Source organism: Crocodylus porosus, unplaced genomic scaffold (genome assembly GCF_001723895.1).
Source record: "Crocodylus porosus isolate Cpor-Errol unplaced genomic scaffold, CroPor_comp1, whole genome shotgun sequence".
Classification (NCBI taxonomy): domain Eukaryota; kingdom Metazoa; phylum Chordata; order Crocodylia; family Crocodylidae; genus Crocodylus; species Crocodylus porosus.
In genome coordinates, this window is record NW_017728928.1 from 213,004 (window position 1) to 230,417 (window position 17,414).

Here is a 17,414-nt window from a genome sequence, read left to right on the forward strand (position 1 = left end):
CCAGCTCCCCGCCGCAGCGCCCGGGTGCGATCACTGCAGCGAAGCTTTATTGGGTTTCCACGGCTCTTTATTAAACCAGGTCCATTGGAAACGCTTTAAATTTCTATTGATCGCCAGGTTATTGCAGCTGCTTCCTCCAGCCCGGAGTCATCGGGGGCCCCCGTCTTCCTGCCAAGCCCCGAGCTGCGCAAGGGGCTACGGAGAAAGCGGCGCAGGGCCGGGGCCTGGAGGAGCTGCGCCGGGTGCTGGGGGCCCTGCGCTGCTACCCGTCTGCGAGGCTGGGCTGCGCGGCGCGGCAGTGCGCTCTAGCGGCTTGCCAGCAGCCACGCACGGCGGCCAGGCCTCCCTGCAGCCCGGCCCCAGGCCGCCCAGGGCAGCACCGTCCTCCCCCGGCCTTCCCTCGAATTGTGCGGCACAGAGCCCAGCATCTGGGAGGGGCCACGGAGAGGGCACACAAAGACCCCCCAGCGGGAGAGAACGGGGGGGCGCCAGCCCTGGGCCGCACGTGTGGGGGCAAAGCCGCACTGGGCTCTGACCGAGGCCACATGCCTCTCTGGGGGTGTCAAAGCTCTGGGCAGCTCCCTGGCACCAGTGCTGCCTCCTTGCTTGCCCCCAGGATGCCTGGGGATCAGGTACCAGAGATGCAGGAGGCCTCCCCCGCAGGACCAGGCCCCAGTGCTAGCACCTGGCTGCCTGCAGCATCTGATGAAGGGAGGCACGGGCTTGGGGGAAGCGGTGCCCTGGGCAAGCTTGCATTTCGGCACCCTCCCTTTGAGGTTAAGCACGTAGTGGTATTAAGGAAAGGTTCAGAGATAAAGCCCGGGGGGAGCTGCTGGGCTGGATCGGGAGGCGGACTTCCCCGCACGGGAACACGAGGAGCGAGTGCTGCTGGCTCCGGCAGCAACAGGACTCGGAGCCAGTGGCGGGCGCTGCTCCCACCCACCCGCGCCACCCTGGGCAGCAGGCAGCAGCCCCTCCTCATCACCACCGAGCCCCACAGCCGGCCAGCTTCCACCCTCCCGTGTCAGCGGTGCGGCTGCAGGGACAGGCAGGGGCGCAGTCTGGTGGGGAGGTGGAGGCAAGGTGCACGCACGGTGCACGTGTGTGCATGCACATGCATGTGTATATCTCTATGTGGCACTTCTGATCACGGTGCCCTGGGCACTGACACACCTGTAAGACCATCCTCGCGCAGCCCCACAACAGCTGGTGCTTTACACCTCTGATTTAGTTAGTCTATGAGGTGCAATTCCTGCCCTGTGCAGGTTCCAGGCTGAGACTTCACTGCCGCCTTCTGCAGCCACGTGCCGCCACTGCCGGCGGCTGAGCGGGCAGCTGCTGCCATCTCCTGGAAGACCGCGGCACCGGCGGGGAGCGCACGGGCACCCCTGCCCTCCAGGCCGCTGGCGAGGGGGAGGCCTGAATAGGTGCAAGCAACTGCTAGCGGCGCGGCTGCTTCTCCAGCCCGCTCCCCTCCGGGCTCCCGGGACCTCACGCTTTCCTGCCTGTGCTCCTGAAAAACGAGTCGCAAGCCAAGGCCGCACATGCAGCGGCATCGCCCACCCTCTGCGTACCTACGAGAAGCCGCAGGGAGGAGGCGAGGGGAGGCAGCCGGGCTTGGTGCGTAGCGCCCGCTCGCTGCCAACTCGCAGGGAGAGGAGCTGGCGCTGCTCGCCCCTCCCGGGGGGGCCAGGCCTGGCAGCAGGAGCCCCTCAGAGGGGATCTGGGCACCGGGGGAGAAAATAAGGCACCTGGCACCGAACTGTGCTTCCACGAGCCCGGCTGCGAGCGAGGGACCAGGGCTCGAGACAGCCGGTAAGAAGGGCGATGCCTGTGCCGTTGCCTACGGTGCTGGACGCAGACACAGCATCGCCTGCACCGTCACACGCGGCCCTTCTGCTCGCTGCCAGCGGCCTGGAGAGCGCAGGCGCCCGAAGCCTTGTGCCGCTAGCAGCCTCCTGCCCAGCTCGCAGAGATCCTTGCCCGTGCAGCTGGTTCCCAAGCGGCTGATACCCGCTCCTCACCCCACCTTGCAGCACAGAGACCCCTGCCACCAGGCCCTGGCTGGCCGGAGGAGCTCCCCGTGCCCCCGGGAGCCTCCCTTCACAGCGAGCTCAGCTGGGACTCACGGCAGGGCAGGTGCCAGGAGGAAGCAGCTACGAGGTGCTTGGAGCAGAGGGCACCTGCTGCTTTGCAGACAAAGCTGTGTCCCCCTGTTAATCCCCCTGCTGCTCTGAGCACTGGGTCAGGCAAGGGGCTAGAAGGGTCTGGGGGATTTCTCCAGCCTGCAGCGGATGCAGGGAGGACACCGGTCCCCATCGCCGTGGGCAAAGGCAGCGCTGCCCTGGCCCAGGCTTCCCCGGCGCGTGCTCCAAGCAAGGGCTGCTCCGGGCTTGGCAGATGCTGGGAGCAGACGCCTAATGGAGGCCATCTGCCGCATTTCACGGGGAAGATTACTCACATGCGCTGGGACTTTAATTTAATCAGCTGGCACCAGGCGGGCCACGGGCTGTCATGTGAGCAGGTGTGAGCAGGGCCCGCTCGGGGCAGGGGAGTGCGTTTTGGCACTGGGCACGACACCCGCGGGGCACTCGGAGCGACAGCCAGAGGCCAGTGCGATGCTGGCATCATGGGGATGCTCAAGACATCCCGAGCTCTCTGCCACGTCCGGGGGCTTCCACCCGCGGCCAGGGGCGTGCAACCAAAGCCACCATGGCACGCACAGACCCTTTGTGCAGAGCGTGAGAGACCAAGGGGGCTTTGGGGATGAGCCGGCTGATGCATGCTCGGTGCTGGGACCGCTGGTGTCTGCACCTGGGGATCCTGAGCCCTGGCAAAGGGATGCCCAGTGCCTGCCTGAATTTGGCCCGGCTCCCTGTTAACCAACATTTCCCCCGGCTGGGAAGGAGGTGCAGGGGGGTCGTGAGCCGATTCAGACCCCTGCCCTGGGGAGCCCAGGGCCCAGCTGCACAGGGAGGACTCGTGGCGGGGCTATGCATGGGACGACGCTGCTCCCTCGGCCTCCCATTTCCTCATGCATCAAACAGCAGAGCTGCGAGCTGCAGTGCGGGTCTGATGCGGACTCTCATGCCAGCCATGCCGCTGGCCCTGTTAACACCCAGCTGCCCCAGACCCACCACCCCAGACCGGTGAACCCTCCTGCGCCCTGCCCTGGCTCTCACTGCTGGAACTGCCTGGCTCGTGCTGCCCGGCTGTTCACACGCGAACGGATGCTCGCGAGATAAGTGCGTTTGGTGAGCCGGGTGCGGGACACACTTTCCAAGTTGCAGCCCAGCAGATGAGGCATCTCGCTACCAAACTCCTTCAGCAGCTCTTCAGAAGCTGGCAGCTCCTGCGCATTTCCATCTAGGTCCCCAGATCCACCCGGCCCAGTGCAGAGACGCACAGGCTATGCGCCGCGGCAAGCTGGCCCTGACCCTCACGTCTGCCACGCGTGGGCCGTTTCTTAGGAAACGTGACCCCACTGCCAGCCCTCTGGCGCGGTCCGAGCCCTGCCTTTCGCCTGGCTGGAGCCGCTGCAAGCAAGTGGGGTGGACTGAGGACCTTTCCTGGCTGCGGGCCCTTCTCTTGATCGTGTCCCTTCAGAGCAGGTTGGAGCATCGAAACCGTAAGAGAGCACGAACCTGCGAGGGGCCCGGGCCCGCGTCACCCTGGCACTGCAGTGGGACCAGCGCACGCTGCGCTGGTGGGAGAGGAGACGGTGCAGGAGAGGATGAGAAAACTGCTCGGACCTCCCCAGCTCATTCCCAGCCCGGTGCCGGCCAGCCTAGTCCTCCGGGACCTCCTGCAGTGCCACGATAAAGACCTCACCGTGTACTTTCACACGCGACCAAGCTGGTGAAACGGCGATTTTTGCCACCATTTCATGACGTGCATCTAGGCAACGCATAACGTGCACAAACGCCGCAGAGCTCCCGCTGTCCGGAGGTGTAAGCCGGGATGGGTAAGCCAGGCCGTCGCACGGGTGTGCGTGCACAGGGCGGGAGCCTGACCAAGCCGAGCTCCTCCCGACCACGCGAGCCCCCCCTGGAAGGAGAGGTGCCACGTGCGGGCAGGCAACGAGAGCCAGGGAGCCCGTAGCAGGGTCGGGGGCAAGCTCACCTCTTCAGACGGGGCTCCGGGGATGGAAAGGAGGGGCCGGGGGGAGCCGGAGCCGCCTGGCAGCCGCTCGCGTGAGTTTGCACCTTCTTTGCCGGTGCGGAAGGAAACAAACGACCTGCAAAGGGAACGGGACGCGGTGACTCATTGCTCCTGATGTGCGATGATGGCTTAATTATTTTCCTAACTGGGGAGAGAGGCTTGCTGACAGCAGGTGCAAATTAATTCTCCACTGTTTTAGGGAGCGATTGGCCCAGGACAGGCGGAAAACCGGAAAACCTCATTAAATCGGGAGCCGGGTGGAATCAATGGAGCAGGGAGTTTGTTTGCACGAGGCTGACGGATATTAACGATTCCCGGCGCCCGGGCTCCCCGCGGGAGAGCCGAGCCGTCTCCGCACCCGACCCCCAGACGGGCCCTGACAGCGAGCGCAGGCCGCGCCGGCTCGGGGAAGCCCGGGGCTCCCAGGGGACGCTGCAAACAGGCTGGCAGCCAGCTGTGCCAGTCCCACGACTGATGCCGGGTGTCTGCTCCAGACGGATGCCCCCGGAGGGAGACGCAAAGCAGCAGCCGAAGCCTGGGAGCTGTCAGCGGAGCCCAGGCCCGGGGCAACGGGAGCGTCAAAGGGTCTGCGCCCCCGAGCTCACAGAGGGGGGCCTCGGGGCCGTCTGCCCCAGGCCAGCTGCAGCAGCGAGACCCTTTCAGCTGCAGGTACCTCCATGGGCACCCGCACGGGCATGCACGCGCCCTGCTCTCCTGCACGGACCTGGCACCCCCCGGATGGCGGGAGCATCCCAGGCAGCCCTCAGCCTCAGCTCAGCCATCAGGAGGGAAGAGTTTGCGGAGCGGTTGCCACAGTAACGTAGTTAGCCGTTTCTGGCCGGATCCCAGCATTTTGTTCTCCCCCCGCCCCGCCGGGGTCTCGCCCGCCTCCTCGGGCGCCGGCTGGCTGCGCGACCTGTCCCCGGCGGCTCGCAGCGAGGGCCCGGTGTGCTGGGGGTTCAGGGAGCCCTGCCATCGGTGCCGTGGTAGGGAGGGAGCGCTGGAAAGCAGGCCGCCACGGTGGGGCCACCGCTGTCCGAGCTGCCTTTCCCCGGGGGTGCAGGACATGGCGAAGCAGGCGGGTTCGCTGCACGCACCAGGGCGATGCCGCTGGAAATGCCCGGCTGCAAGAGCTCAGCCTGTTGCGCTCGGCCCCAGGGCAGCGCCAGGGAGTGGCTTTGTGTCCCTGGCTGCTACCTGTTAACCGCGAAGACCACCAAGCGCCGGACACCAAGAAGACTCCTTTGACCCCTCCTTTTACTCAGCTGATGTTTTTTATAGCATCAGTCGCCCAATGCAGCGGCAGCTGGCTTTTACTTCATCCTCCGCCGAGGACGTTGCGTCTGGACCTTCTCTGGGCTCCTGCAAGGGGCCCAGAGGACTTCAAGCAACGCCGGCCGCCATCCAGCAGTGGTCCACAGTTCCTGGCGGTCCGAGGCCGCGATGCCTGCGGACATCCAATAGTCCCAGGACTTGGGGACATGGGGCTCTACCTTCAGCGGCTCTCGGGGCATCCACCGGGCCTGCGATCTGCAGCTTCCTGCCCGGGCTGGCAGAGGCCGCTCCGGGGTGCCTCAGAGGTCCCGGCTGTCCATCACGCAGCGGCAGGCTCTCATGCCAACGCGTCCCCAGCTTCCCGGTGCTACAGCTTAGCAGACCTTGAAGCCAACAAGAACATTCAGCCCTCAACCCCCCCCGAGTCGCAGGAGGAATCAGGCAAGGCCACGGCACAGGAGACTGCTGCTTTCAGCCATGCGGGCCAGGTCACGGGGCTGATTTTGGGGCCAGGTGGTGCAGATCCAAGCCTGCGGGGAGATGCGTGGTGGCAGGGGGCAGACGCCCCCTCCTGCCGGGTCTCCCTGTGCCGCTCCGTGCACGCGGTGCGGGTGCAGCCCAGCTTGCACCTCTGCTGCAGCGGTGCCGTCCCGCGGGCCGGCGTCCTGGCCATCTGCTTGCACCCGGCTCCCTCCTCTCCCCAGCTTTGGAGCTGCACCCGCGTCGCTGTGCCCCTGCCTGCCTGCTGCCCCGACGCCCGCTGCCCACCGTGCCTGGGGAGCGGGCCCGGATTGCTTTCCATCCATCTGTTTCTCCCATCGTTAAATCCCTTCCTCCTCCTCCTCGGCGTTTGGGATTACACAAAGGCTGATATAGTCCCAGTCCTGCACAAGTGCAATTAATTAACAAACATCCCCTCTAGCCTGCACGTGTAATAAGATGCCTCCGCGAGCCATTACCAGCCAGGGAGGTGAGCTAGCCCCCCTTACCCATTCGTGGCAGGGCCAGCTCACTTCCCTGGTTTGTAATGCCGGCGGGGCAAGGCCCTTCCTCTCCCAGCCCCACTGTCGGTCAGACACAGCACGTAGCACTGGGGTTACTGCACAGTGCGGGCAAGGGTCAAGCCTGGGCATCCCCTTAAAGGAACCAGCCCCGTACCCTGGGCCAAGAAACCCAGCACGTGACGGCAACCTGGGGGTGAGAACGGTCCCCAGCGGGCACAGACCTGATCCGGATGTAAAGCCCCCAGGCAGTCCCAGGGCCCAACACTCAGGCCTGGCAGGGACCGCCCGGGCAGCCGCCAGGAAAGCACTTCCTAGGGACCAGGTTTCCAAAGCCAACGCTACCCATGCAAGTACAATGCAGGACGATGCATGTCTCGTGGCACACGAGCCAGATGCGGGACAGCTGTTTTACCAGCCACGACTGGACCGCAGTCATCAGTCCGGCTGCAAACTGCCCTCCTGAAGGTTATCACCCGCCCCGATTCCTTCCGACGCGGGCAGACCCCACCGCCCCGGTGGGGCAGCTACCGGGAGATTGCCATCTGACGCTCTGGCAAACGTGCCCCGTGGACACGAGCAGCACGTGCCAAGCAATAGCTGCATGCGCGGAGGGGCTCCGCACCACGGTGCCAGCCAGTCCCAATGCAAAGGCAGGCAAACTTAGGGGAGCCCTTTGCCGCTACTACCCACCTCGCCGTCGTTAGCAGAGAGCTAGGCGACGGTGGGGGCACACCAGGCCTGGGTGGGGGCCCTGGCAGAGCTGCGCCGGGGCAGATTGCACAGCAGATGCCTGCCTTTCAGTGGTGCTTTCAGCCAGTCTGTTTCCTGGGCACCAGCCATCACTTCAGCAGCCCCATCCAACGCCCTCGTCTTCCGGGCACCTTCCCCCGGCTCCCGAGCCCCTCCGGCGAGAAGCGGGCCCTTCCCTTGCAGGCGCGGCGGTGCAGCCTCGCGGCGCGGGAGGAAAATCGCAGTAAACAAAGTGGCTGTTGCTGTGGAAACCATTAAAAATAGCTCCCCCGCGCTCCCCCCTCCGCGCCGGGTCTTATACAGCTGGGCCCCTTCATTCCATATTATTATTACTTTTTAATTATGAATCATTTCCTCCCTTCTATAGGAAGATGGATGAAAACACCGAACTTTCTAAACGAACCCCCTGTAGGATATATTTCAATATGCAAACGAGGGCAAGCGCTCACGCTGTCGTGTTTACGCCACCGGGGACGAAGAGATGTCTCGGCGTTAACCCTGCCCGTCCCGCACCGCCTCCTCGCGCCCCTTTTCCCACCCGCCCCCCCGGTCTGCGGCAGAAGGGGCCCGGAGGGAGCAGCGCCAGCCAGGAACGACGCGGGTCTTTGGGGCGCTTATGCCACTGCTCTGTCCCCACCCTCGCCCCTTGCTCACGGTGCCCCCTTCGTATCTGCTCTTCAAGGCAGGGACCAGGTTTCCGGCAGCGGGAGGCATTTGGGGCTCCAAATCGAGGAAGCAGCTTCAGACCCCACATGCGGCACGGCGCTGCACGGGGAGGGATGGGGGGAGAGGGGATGGCTGCCCTGCCCTCGCCCTCTTGCTCAGGGGCAGGAGGGAGGGTGCCGGCGAGGAGCAGCACGTAAGTGGCTTGGCTTACGTGGACTTCATGCGGGCAGAGGTGGCCAGATGGAGAGCGCCAGGAACCAACGCGCTGTCCCCAACGCTGCCGTGCCAGCCTACCGCGCCCCTGCCCATCTGCTCGGGCTGTGCCGAGCCGGCCGGCAAGGAAATCAATAAGCGCAGATGGCAAGGTCGCCCTGTGTCCGAGGTCTACTCGCGCAGGTGTCACCGAGCAGAAGAAGAGACCTACCCTGGAGCCACGGAGACGCACAACTCCAAGGCCGCGCCACGTACTAAACCCGCTGCAAGAGCCCTTTTCAGATGACAGTTCAACGCTGCGGCGTCCAGGGAGACAGGCTGCTGGGGCACCATCGGGACAAGAGCCCGTGGCATCGGTTCACCACCCTGGCTGCGCTCTCGACGCAGGTTTCCAGTGCATATACCCACCCCGTTCCCATACAGACCCCCATGCACCCGGAGGGAGCAGAGCACCCCGTGGCATTGCTGCCTGCAACGCGCAGCTCCCCTGCCAGGATCTGAACTCTGCTATGTGCGGGTGCTGCAGGGGACGGCTGGTTGCAAACGAAAGGCAGAAGGACCCACCCCCGTAGAGCCCCTCACCCGTCACCCTACACTGCCCTCTTCTCCCAGTCTTAGGCTGGTGGCTCCAGAGGTGAATTAATGGATTGCCTTATTTCTGTCCCAGCTTGCCAGGCTTCACCTCCCAGGCCCCAGGTCTCGGTGCGCTTCTGCGGTCACGCTCCCCTTGGCCACCCGGCCGCTTTCAGACGGCGACCAGGCCACCTCCAGCCCCTCCCGTGTACACCGCACAACGGACTGAGCTGAAGCCTCTCCTTCTAAGAGGGGTTTTCCAGGCTTTTCTGAGCCCTTTCCAAGCTTCCTGAAGCGTGGGCACAGAACCCAAGCAACGGTCTCGCCGGTGCCACGCACAGAGACACCGTCCCCGTCCGGCCTATTCTTATCGTACGTGGTCACCCACGCGGGGCATGCCGTGAGCTGCCAGCGCAGCAGCTTAATAGCTCGGGACGCCGGACGAAAGCAGCCTGGATCCAGGCACCGATGCGCCCAGGCTGCAGAGACGTCGCTGTCTTGGGGGACGGGAACTCCCCATCCTTTGGGCTTAAATGCAACAGAGGCCAATGACAGCGACGGTTGCTTCAATTTTTTTCTCAGCATCCAGGGGCACAACCCCTGGAGTGAACCCCGCTGGAAACGCTGCCCCCACACCCAAGTGCAGCGCAGCCGCCGTGGTGCCCAAACCCGTTCTCCCAGAGGCCGCGAGGTAGGTGCTGCAGCCGAGCGGAGGGTTTGAGGGAGCTCCCTGCTTGCAAGAGCTTGCTCTGTGAAGGGAACCCGCTCTGCACCCTGGCCTCTTCCTGCACAGGCCGAGGCCGTGCAGCGACCCGCTCGCGGAGGAACGCAGCCGGGGCCGACTGGGCTGGGACCGCGACGAGGCACGAGGCTGCGGGCAGCAGGGGTACTCACCGGTCGTGTGGCTCCAGGCAGCAAGCCCACTCCAGTCAGACCTGGGGGAAAGAGACAGGACAGGTTGGAGCTGGGACCCCAAGCCCCCTTCCCTTAGCAGCAAAGGGTTGCAGAGGACAGCTGCCCCCCAGGCCAGGGAAGCCGGGGGGAGTGGGAATCTCCCACCCTCGACCAGCAGGAGCCTGGTCCAGCCATAACAGCATCCCCCCATCACCGCCAGCGGCTGCGCGCGCTCTGCAGACAAACAGACTTCCCAAGCCCTCCATTAAGTGGGGATAATTACAGCTGCCTCCATCAGGGGATAGCCCTGCCTCGGCTTGGGAGGAAGGATCATGGCCCGATCCCACTAATGCTATAAATTAGCAGGGGGCATCCCGATGGCAACAGAGTAATTACCAGCCATTGCACCCCCTCTCCTCCTTGCAGGCTGCCGCGCTCCCTCCCTCTGCCCCCATCATCCTCCCTCTCGGTGCCTGCATCTTTCCAGGCATATGCTGCTGTTAATGGGGCTTCTGTCACTTCGGCTGCTGGCAGAGGCTTTCATCGTGGCAGCCCTCGTGCCACGGCAGAGCAGAGGCTGCCGGCTCGAAACCACTGACAGGGACAAGGTGATGCCAGGAGACAAGGACCGACAGCCGCCACCTCGGGTGGGCACCACGGTGCCCGGCCGCGTCTGCGAGGGGGGACGTGTGGGGCCCGTGTGCGGCCCCTCGGCTAAGCGGCCGTCACGGCATCGCATGCGCGAGGCTCAGACCAAGCACAGGTCAGCGCGGGGTGGGAGCCGTGTGCGAGGCCCGCGGTGAACGCGCTGACTCCCGTGCAGAGGAGGGCAGAGGGGCCTGGAGCAAACAATATCAAATAAACACCTTTTTCCTTTGAAGCAGCAGGCGAGGGGGAGAAACATGGGGGCACTGACTCCTGCCATTCCTATGGGGATCAGCCCCTCCAACATGGCAAATGCTGGCTGTCCCCTACTCTCGGTCTTAGCCCCATTTTACAGAGAGGGAAACTGAGGCAATACACAGAGAAATGACTTGTAAAGTCCCCAGACAGGGAGCTGGAAATGGGCCCCCCGTGGGCTGCCTCTCAGGCGCTGGCGAGCTCAGTGCTTTGCCATTGCGTCCAGCTCATAGACGAGGGACGAGGGACGTGGCCCCTGCGCAGGCCGCATTCACCACAACCTCTCGCCTGCCCAGACCCCGTTCGCTGCGGGCATCAGCAGACCAAGAGGGTCCCGATCACGTGGGGGCCCAGCACATCCGGTGTTGGTCCCCGTGTCCCCAGGGCAAATCCCACCCCTCCCGGGAGCAGGGCGTGGGCAGCACAACAGCAGCGTGGGGCTGGTCACGGCTCCCAGCACCGCCAGCCCTGCTCTGTGTCCACTACACCGGGGGGATCCCTCCCAGCAGGAAGGAGAGGGAGGGGGCGCTGGGCTGTGCAGCTCCGACTCAGCCAAGCCCCAGGCATCGAGGATGCGGTGCCAGCCCTGCGAGCCTGCCAGGGCGGATGGGACGCAGCGCCGACGCTGTGATTTATTACGTTGGCTTTGCCAAGCGAGGGAAGGTGCGGCGCTCTCGCTGCCCTGGCAGAGCTGGGGGACAGCAGGTCACACACAGCTCCGTGGCCACGTCCCGCCGGGCTGCTTTGCTACCCGCAGAGGGAAGAAACGCCCCGTCCCCAAGTCAACCCCTGTCATCTCGGAGCCTGGCCCAGCCCGCAGGCCACGCAGGGGTGCCCGGGACTGCGAGAGGGCACAGGGGCCTGAGCCCCCCCCAGCCCTTCAACGACGATTGCAATCCGGTCTCCGGGCAGCTCGCAGGCCCAGCTCCATGTCTGCTCTGCCATGCCCGGAGCTGGCTCCCTGCACCCTCCGACGGTCTCGCCCGGCTCCCGGGGCCGAGGCAGGGCAGCGCACCACCGCGGTGCCTGCAGCTCCTGCGGCCGGAGAGGATGCCAGGGCGGAGGTGCAGCCATCCCGCTGCTCCGCAGCCTGCCGGCCCCGCCCGGGATTCGGCAGCGCGCTGACAAGACGCTTTCGAGCCGCAGCGGTGGAGGGCGCAGGGCTTGGCGGGGGCGCCTGGGGGAGCAGGCGGCCTCATTAAAATAACGAGGCTGGAACGCACGAGAGCCGAGGGGGCCCTCGTTAAGCGCTGCCTGACTGCGCGCGAGATGCATCCGAGAGCCCGGAGAGCACCCACCCCAGCCTGCGACCACGCAAACCCACGCAGGCTGCCGACGCGGCCTGGCATGCATCTGAGCATCCTGCGTGCCCCAGGCCAGGCAGACGGCTCGTGCCCAGCCCCGCGGGCGCCGGGAGGCATTTGGAGATCCCAGGCCCAGGAGGATTCCCCGGGGTTGGGGGCTCTCCTTGAATGTAGGAATAGGGGTGGCAGCAAACAGCCCCACATCACCTGCATGCCGCAGCGATGGTGCCTCACACGTGCCTGAAGACACGGGCCCACGCGCCGTGCCCGCGCTGCTCTGGCTGGTGCGGAGGGGCACCCCCGGGTGCCGAGGCAGTGCTGCAGACATCCCTGCGGTGCCCACATCCCCCGGGGCACATCGCGGTCCCTGCAGCAGCTGCACACCAGGCTGGGCTCAAGCTGTTCCCGGGGAGGAAGGGCACCTGCTCCCATCGCCCCGCTTAGAAACCAGCAGCATCTTCCCCACGTCCTACCTGTCCGTCCCAAGACGTGCCCTGGCCAAGGATGCCGCCCTCACAGCAGGGCATGGCATGCCAGGCCTCCCGCCTGCCCGGGGCTTCTGGCCTACCCCAGGGAACTCAGTCCATGCCGCGCTGCCCCGTCAGCTCCCAGCTGGCTGCCCGCTTTCCCCAGCCATCCCTTTGCAGCACACCCCTGGCCCCTTACCAGACAGCTGCCTGCCTGCCTACCTCCTCGTGCGGCGCGGGCCCGGGCGTGCACTCCCCGCTGCGCTCCCAGGAACACAAAGGGCCTGTTAACTAAATAACGCGGGGCAGGAAGGATGGCGGAGGGGCAGGAGCACCCGCAGCCAGCACCCGCCTCAATCTCCTGTGCTCTGGGCGGCCGCTCCCCCCTCCTACGCCGTGCACCGAGTGTGAGCGAGTGCAGCCGCGCCAGCTCGCCCCTCTTCACTGCCAAAAAGCGAAAGAGCACAGGGCCTGGCCAGGGGCTTGGGGGAGCCCCCGTCTGACGGCACCTCAGGCTTTGGCAATGCCCAAGCACAAGGCTTTTGGGCGGCTCTGGGGCCCGTGCGAGTAAGGCCGTGCAAGGAGACGGCAGCAGAGCTCCAGGCGGCCGCGACCCTAGTGTCTATGGCTCAGTTTTGCTCAAGTGGTCTCTGGAGACTATCAGCCTAGATGGGTCCGAGACTGACCCCTGCACCAGCAAGGACGGTCCTCCCGCCACAGGCCCGGAGCTCACGCGCCGCTGAAGCGAACCTGGGAGCGGCCGGCGGCAGGTCGTGGCGCTTGGCAAGCACACGGGCCCGCCGCGAGGAGCCCGCAGCCCGCGCCAGCCGAGGGAGCAGGATGCAGCCGACGGCGGTGAAAGGAAGCAGGGGAGAGCATGGGCCAAACTGCACGCTGTGCGTAAGGGGTTGGATGGGGCTGGCGGAAGCCTAGACCTCGCCCGGGGGGCGCCGCACCAGCCCCCGGTGCCCCGAACGCCAGATCAGAGCTACCGCCGAGCCCTGCCCTCGCAGCGCCGCCATCCCCGCCCGCCTCCGTCCTGCCACGATCTGCACTTCGGCGCTCGCGCCTCCCCTGCAGAGCCGCGGGCTGGCAAGGTGGAGGCTCTGCCGGATGAAGCGTCCCTGGGCTGCGCGGCAGGAGCCCGGCGTGATACATCACGGGGATAAAGCCGAGGGAGAGCGAGACAGGCAATCGGCGGAGGCTGGCTGTAAATCTCGGTTCTGATGGGGCCAGAGATGAGCTGGTTCGTTTACGGGGAAGGGAAGGAGGGGAGCGGAGGGAAGAAGCCGATAACAAGAGCTGCGCGGGCCAGGCTGTCAGCGAGACAGAGTGGAAGCGCTCGAGCGCATCATTGATTTTTAATAAAAGCTGGTTACACTGGAAATCCAGCACTTAGCCTCGCGGCCTCCGCCCCGCTTGCCCAGGCTTCCCTTGCCCCTACCCTGCGGCCACGGCGTGTGCTCGCCGGGCTGCCTCCCAGCCTCGCGTTTCTGGACGAGACGAGATGGCTGTGGGCACGGGGGCCAGCCCCACTCTGCATCACTGCCCTGGGAGAGCCCGTTGCACAGACACACACTTACCTGGCAGGGGAAGCAGCGTGACCACGTAGGCGAGCTCCCCAGGGTAATTAATTGTCTCTGATATGTCCTCCATAGGAGGTCTATATTGAGCAGATTCTTTTTGGTATTGGGTGGTGGAACCGGAGCGTGCTCCTTCCACTCCATGCATTGACCTGGTATTGCAGTGCTTCCAGGACCGGTGCAAAAAAACAGAAAAAAAAAAAAAAAACCACTCTGCTCACAGACCCCAGGAGCAGGCCGTCTGCAGGCCCCTGCAAGGCGGGCACATGGTCCTGCCCCCAGTCTACGTGCACATGCTCCCTCTGCCCTCACGCACGCTGCTACCCCGTGGCACAAAGCCGGGGCCGAGCTGCAACGCCCCAGAAATCGGTGCTCCCTCCCTCCCGTGCCGCCTAGCACGGTCTTGCAGCTGCAGTAATTAAGACCTCCCTTTGGACCAAACAGGGGCACCTTCGCATGTCACCACGAAGGCATGGGAGCGAGGACGTGGATCCACCCCCCAGCTCAGCCACTGCCAAGAGATGGGAAACACCTTGCTGGTGATCCCTTGCTGCTAGAGCCACCCGCGTTTCCGACCAGGCCGCTGGGCTGTGCGAACCCCGGGGCTGGGCTCCGCCAGGGATCTGCAGCCGGTTTTGCTCCTTGCTAAATACACGGTTGCCCCGCGCTGGCACGTCCAGGGCTCTCATCCACCAGGCACCCCCTGCACCTGCACAGGGTGACACAAGAGCAGGGCTGGGATCAAAAGGCCCCTGCTCCCAGGTACCAGGGACACGGAGCCGGGTGGCGCGTGCAACGTGACAGCTGTGTGCATCGCTGGGAGTGTGTCAGCCCTTCTCATGGTGCCCTGCTCATCACGAAGATGCACTGGGGGCTGGCGGGGCCCTACCATTGCACGCGAGCAGGCAGGGCCTGGGGGCGCCGGGGCGCAGGGTCCCAAGTGCAGCATTAGAGGAGTAAGGGTCGGGATCCCTGCACGAGCGCCCGCGGCAGGGAGAAAAGGGCTGCCCTGCTCCGGCGGAGGAGAGCTGCGTGCGCCCGCGTGCCCGCTGCCTCCCCGCTGATGTGTCACAATGATGGAGTGCAGGATGCAGGCGCTGTAATGGTTTCATCAACTTAGCTACTTTTTATGAGAAATTTGTTCCAATCCCTTCACTCTCCCTGGCTGCTGTCACTTTAACAGATGCCAGGCCAGGAAGAATAATCACCCTGATAAGAAAACTTTGAACCAGAGCTAGTGACTTCCCGGTGCCATGGGGGAGGCTGCGGGGAAGCGGGCTCTGCGGAGCTGCTCCGGTCCTGCCACGGCACGACGGCTGCCGGACCTGGGCGCTCGGGAGTCCCAGCACTACCTGTGAGGGCAAGAACAGCGCCTTGCCCCCGTCCTCTGTCCCCCCGGTCCAGCTCTGGGCACGACTCTGCTCTGCCAAGGCAGCTCAGCCCTCCTCTGCAGGGAGGGAGTCTGGCCCTCGTGCCCTGCAACCCTGCCCTGCAGCCCTGGGCCCCCATTGCAACTCCCAGTACCCCACAACCCTGCCCTGCCTCCCCCTGCTCAAAGCCCTGGCAGGGCCCCTCAGCCTGGCCCTGCATCGTGCCCACTCCCGAACCCCCACACCGTCAGCACACCGCGGCAATGCCCCTCGGCACCACCGCCCCTGCGTCTTACCCCTACCGCTTTGCCCCTGCCTCCCACCCCTGCGACCAAGGGCCCCTCTGAAGCCGACTGGCGAGGTCCGACAAGGGCTCAGGCCAGAGCCATCGGCCTCATGTCACCGAGCCCGGGACCAGAGCGATGGGAAACCAGGTTGTCCATTCAGGACACCCTACAAGGCCACATTTGAGAATTTGTCTTTCCAGCATTAAAGGGGGGTAGGAAGGATGCGGCTGAACTCGTGACCCGTAGGACACCCTGCTCGTCCGGCCGCAGGGGAAATCCACCCTCGCAACAAAACCCATGCACACGAGGGCAGGCAGCGGAGAGGCACGAGGCAGGCGCTGGGCGCTGAACAGCCTGGCAGCGGGGCAGGGGAGGCTGCGGGGAGCCGTTCGGAGCTGCCCATTTGCACGGAGGAGGAACATCCTCCGCGGGAACGAGCTCCCTGAAGGCAGCGGGATGCCTCCCCAACAGTGCCACGAGAGCCGATGAGTTTGTGGAGCCCGACCCCTCGGAGGGGCAGCCTGGGGAAGACAGAAAAGGATGACGGGAAAGAAATGGCAGACCTTGACTGGCATAGACCTTTCCAAGGGCAGGCCCTCCGAGGAGGGCAGTGGGTGGGGGTACGGGCATGGAGATGGGCGTGCAGGCATGCAGATACACGGTGCAGACGGTGTAATGGGTTTTTAGTGTGCTTTGATCTGCCAAGTGAGCCACAAAGGCCACTTGTCAGTGTTGGAGGTAAAGATCTAGCTCCATCTATCTATAGACAGATCTCTCTATATATAGATATAGCTGTCTATCTTTCAATATATATATAGCAAGACAGACAGATATACTTTTATATTTCTGTAAGTATGTATCTTTGAATTTTTTTTTTTTTTTTTTGCAAAAACCCCCCAAAAGCCTGCTCCCATGAAACCCCATTGCAACTTGAGGGCCACCTGCTGAAGGGTCACCACTCAGCCCCCAAGCACCCCCACCGAGAGGCAGGGAGGTGCATGCACCACAGCCTGCAGCAGCGTTTGCTCCGGCCAGCCTGGGCGCAAAGCAGCGGGGGGTGCGTGCTGGGAGGTCCAGGACAGCCCCGGCTCCAGGATGTTCACAAGGTCAAGCAGCTCTTCAGGCCCCTCCAAGGCAGAGACAGCCCCCGCGCTGATTAGAGCCCCTTAGCTTTGCTGGCCGGCTCTCCCACAGACAGACAGGGGGACCAGCATAGCGCTGGGCTCCCTCCGCCCCCAGGAGCCCTAACCTGCCTGTGCCAGCCCCAGACGCAGCCCCCTCGGGAGCTGGGAGCCTCCCCGCAGCTGCTTGGGGGCAGGGGCACACGAGCCGCCAAATGCATCTGCACATCGCGGGGGTCAGCATAACGGGGGTCCCAGGGCAAACGCAGCCGTGGCTGGGGCAGCAAAACCCGCACTGAGGACTGAAGCCGCGAGCCGGAGCGCCCCGTGCCCCGACAGCAGGCTCCTGCTCGCGGTGCCTCAGCAAGGGCAGCCTATTCCCACTGCGCAGCCAGCCTGCTTGTTAATCTGGCACTCGTTAGGCTAATCACAGCCACCTCCTTCCCCACTTCAGGGAGATGCTAGCACCGCAGAACAGCAGGCCTGGGATCCAGACGGGAAACTCCCTGCCCGGGGGCATGCCCAGCTCGCAGGGCAGGGACCAGGGAAATGCCGAGGGACGGAGGTAACGAGAACGGGGAAGCCAACAGGACAGGCCGCACACACCTGCCGCTGCGGCTTCGCCTCCCTGCGGGCAGCTCGTGCCAGAAGGGGCCGGGGGAGACGTGCCAGTCGGAGCATGCCGACCCCCCTTGGAGAGCCAGGGCCGGCTGTCTGCCTTTCGGGCACGACCGCCCCGATGCTGGCTGCAGCACGCGGCTTCTCCTGGAGAGCGGCAGCAGGATGGGGGTGTTTCTGCAAGGCCCCCGAGCCCAAAATTTCCGAAGTGGGGGGAGGCCCTTTGGT

The 17,414-nt window shown here is 64.9% G+C and overlaps 1 protein-coding gene across 4 annotated transcripts in view; it reads right to left on the reverse strand.

Moving 5' to 3' along the window:
- RBFOX3 (RNA binding protein, fox-1 homolog 3) overlaps positions 1–17,414 on the reverse strand; it is a 146,141-nt gene that overhangs the window by 76,124 nt on the left and 52,603 nt on the right. For 3 of the 4 annotated variants that reach the window (XM_019542256.1, XM_019542257.1, XM_019542255.1), the window contains exon 3: positions 9,537–9,577. The exons of the other annotated variant lie outside the window; for it this stretch is intronic. The gene's annotated coding sequence lies outside the window, so the exon portion shown is untranslated. The remainder of the gene's footprint in view (positions 1–9,536; positions 9,578–17,414) is intronic. 4 annotated transcript variants of the gene reach the window in all.